A 3737-nucleotide genomic window follows, 5' to 3' on the forward strand; every position below is an offset into this window, starting at 1 on the left:
TATTTATTTTTGAGAAAATGCCATGGTAAGCCAGGGAGAGGGGGTTAGTGAAGTGGAAAATGCAGTGTCAGCCCAGCAGTGTTTCAATCAGTGGATCTGAGGGCTTGCCTCTAGACCAGATAGCTTGATAATAAACTAATTATGATACAGTCAGATGTGTCAACAGCCATGCACTTGACACATGTTTCCATCTCGACTCAGAGACATCTCCACGTGTCCATGTTTGCAAGGAAGATCCAAGTCTCCCTCCCTATGCAAACAGCTCTGACATGGTTTCAGTTCATACAGTAGTTGTGTGAGACGTTATGCTCAGCCCCATCCAAACAAAATGATCCACTGCTGGACACAGCAGGAGATTGTTTTCCTCATTAGCCTGATGAGGATATTACTGTGTGCTCACAGGAAGGTGGATTTAATGACATGGTCTGTAAACAAAGAGGTGGATGTGCGGTGCGAATAGTCAGCAGAAGTTGGCATTGGCAAAAGATTAGTGGTTTTGGTTGATGTCTTTCCATTGTTCAGTCAGTATGATAAGTGGTCTAACTTAAGATCTTTCAAAGAAGACTTTAACTAATTAGAGAAGGTGGTAGAAAACATAGACATGATTAATGGACCCTCCATTTAAGCAATACATGTCTTTCTTTTATTGTTTTACCATTCTGCATTCACCTTTTGCTACTATATTCAAACCTGCTGGTTTCTTTGTTTGTTTGTTTTTTGGGAGGGGGGGGGGACACCTTTTATACTGAGATCCATTCGGAAGAACATGAATTAAACAAGGTGGCATTATGCTGTGTGATTTTTTTAATACCAGCATTCTGGAACCAGGCGAGCCAGGATTTTTTTAACAGAATATATATGCAAGATCCTGTATATATGTTCTTCATGATGATTATACCCAATATGTTATTTTCCCACATTATCCTTCAATCATGTTACGGAACGTGGTTTTAGAAAACAGTTGCCAGAAGCAGTACTCGTCGTGCCTGTAAGACCTTGTCCTCACCACTGAGCTTGTCTTAATCCTGTGGATTCCAGTGTAATGGCGATGAAGCACCTCTCTGCGACTGTCGAGATCCTATGTTTGCTGAACTGTTTTCCCCACGGGGTCCCTCAGCAGAGCTCATTTAGCAGCCTGATGCTTTGTAATTAAGGCTAGGGCTGGATAGCATTACCAGTGCCCAGTTAGTTCCTGCATTCTGTTTTCTATTGGATAGACAACTAATGAGTCTATTAGTCTCCTGTGGGGGATGGGGTGGAGAGGGGAGTGGGGATGGGGAGTTAAGACACACCAGATGTTGTGCTGGATTGAATAGGATGTTTACATGTATTCATTCATTCATGTCTGTGTGTGTGTGTGTTTGGGGACTGGGATCATGCCCACTTCATCATCACTGTCAAACTCAAAAGCCAGTAGCTTATTCAGCATAATTCAGTAGCTTATAGTTCATCCATCGGCAGCTGGGGAGCATGAAATAGAATCCGTCAAAAATATTGCAAGTGTGATTTTGAAAAGCAAAGGGGAGATGTTGCAGTTGACTCTATCTTTAATGGGTTTCAGTTGATTCTGTAGCAACTCTGGGACAGCAAGAATTAGAGTGCTGTAGTATAGAAATTCTAGTGTTAAGAATAATGGCAGCATCAAAACGCACTTCAGGTAACTTTATGCTTTAGGTCATGTGAGACATTTGATGCCTTGAAATGATTCATCTTCTTTATCATATGTTCTGTCCTTCATATGTTATGTGTAGGCTGTCAACGGCGACTGAATATGAGCTTAATCTACATTAAAAGATTTCAATGGGCATTTGGGAGCAGTAACACACAGAAAAAATGTATTATCAGCTAATAATGATTTAAGTCTAAGTCTCCACCAGATCCTGAGGAAAAAAACACATCTGTAGCTGTGTTTTACTATGTTGATAATTTAATATCTTATTATTGTTTCCTGCATTTGTTGCTGGACAGGTATAGCATAGTGAATTCATCAGTGCTTTACCATTAAAACAGCAGCCTGTTGTGGCTGGAAACCACCATTAGAGCTAGCTGGGGCCTTCAGAGTTGGGTAATTATAATACAATCCATCATTATTAAATACACCTTTTATAATGCACCCATTGACATTAAAATATTTGTGGGGCTGCAACACAAAAATCCTCAGTTTCATGACCAATGGAAGCCCATGCAACCAGAAGTCTGCCAGGGTTTTCTCAGATGCTAAACTTGTGGCATCTCATTTCTCTTTATTTAGACTCAAGCTGAACAAACACTCACTAGACGAAAAGCAGTATTATTGTCACAGTGAACCTCTACGGACAGGCCTAATCCCCTGCTGTAACCAACTGTTTCCATGATGTTACCTCGGCGTTCGCCAGTGAAGACAAGGTGGGTCTATCGGCGTTTGCGGACCTTAAGGGGGATTTGGAGAACAAAGGAGAGAGCCGCGGGGGGGCTCGCTGAGCCTCGCGGACCGATCGCGACGTGTGATCTAATTAGCATATGAATCGGAGTCCAGCCGCTGGCTAGAACCTCTCTCTACTCACCATTGGAGGAAACCACAGACCCTTGAAACTAATGTCACTCGTGATTGGTTGGTAGAAGTGTTGCTATTGGTCACCTTATGGGTCATTGCAGTGCACACGTGGGGTCACAGCATTCCGCACGTGGGGTAAGCCCCTCCCACACAATATTTATAATAAAAATGTATACATTAATATTTATTATTATTTATAAGTAAGCCTTTACCAAAAGCACTGCAGTTAATTAAAACTAAACATTCATGTGATGCTTGATGCTATAGGTGAACATATTGTACAGGGAACAAATGTGAACAAGGTATATGTGGAGTGAAAGCTTTATTTACATACAGCAAAAATATTGTACAAAAACTCAGATGAGGCTTGAAATGTTTCTCTGCAGCCTCTGGGTCATGACTTCTTTGTGGGACTCTTCTCCAGTGTGTAGACGTCTGTGGTGTGTAGCTGTGAGATCAGTGTAGCTTCCAGTCTTATATGAAGTGTGGGACACAGGTCGGTGCACTCCTGGCTGTGGAAGGATGGATCCATGTCATCTGTCCCGCTTCAATCAGCTGTAAACACATTCAGTAAAATTAGCACAGTTCAATTACAACATACACCTTTACATGTAACTGGAAAATTATTTAATGAATATAACCTTACCCTCTTTCTTCTCCGACAACTCCTCAATGCTGATGTAAGGTCTGGTCGGATCATACTGGCTCATAGTGTGTCTTTGTACGTCATGGACAGGCAGCTGGAAAACAACACATGTAACATGACTTTATTATTAATAAACGGAAATAGCCGCGCTGCATCACGTTGGAAGATCCACAGCAAAAAAACACCAAAACAATTCATAAACAGTTACTTACATTCAATGGCTTCATTTTCTGCACTTTAAATCCGGACTTTCAGCGTCTCAGCCTAACGCCTCTTTGTTTGTGTGTGTGTGTGTGTGGGGGGGGGGGGGGGGGGGGGCTGAGGCTGTGAAAACATACAGAAAAAAGTCACGTTGATGAAAAAACTTAACGAGAACAAACTGTTACATCTAAGTAATTCATACATATTTACACATGCACTAGATCTGCTCCAGCACTCGATGCTGTATTCGTATTTAAGCAACTTTCTCGCTATCCCAAAGAGTGGCGGACATGCTTTCAGATGTAGGGTTAGCTTAGTGGTTAGCATGGCGGCTCTAGCTCACCGTAACTCAGGGAC

The 3737-nt window shown here is 42.0% G+C and overlaps 1 long non-coding RNA gene across 1 annotated transcript; it reads right to left on the reverse strand.

Annotated features, from left to right (window-relative positions):
* Positions 1-2838: 2838 nt before the first annotated feature.
* LOC133010756 (uncharacterized) lies at positions 2839-3492 on the reverse strand. Its single transcript, XR_009680693.1, has 3 exons — positions 3392-3492; positions 3180-3273; positions 2839-3088 (listed from the first exon to the last, which is right to left on the reverse strand). It is a non-coding gene; the product is annotated as an uncharacterized LOC133010756 (long non-coding RNA).
* Positions 3493-3737: the final 245 nt, after the last annotated feature.

Source organism: Limanda limanda, chromosome 9 (assembly GCF_963576545.1).
Source record: "Limanda limanda chromosome 9, fLimLim1.1, whole genome shotgun sequence".
Lineage (NCBI taxonomy): Eukaryota > Metazoa > Chordata > Actinopteri > Pleuronectiformes > Pleuronectidae > Limanda > Limanda limanda.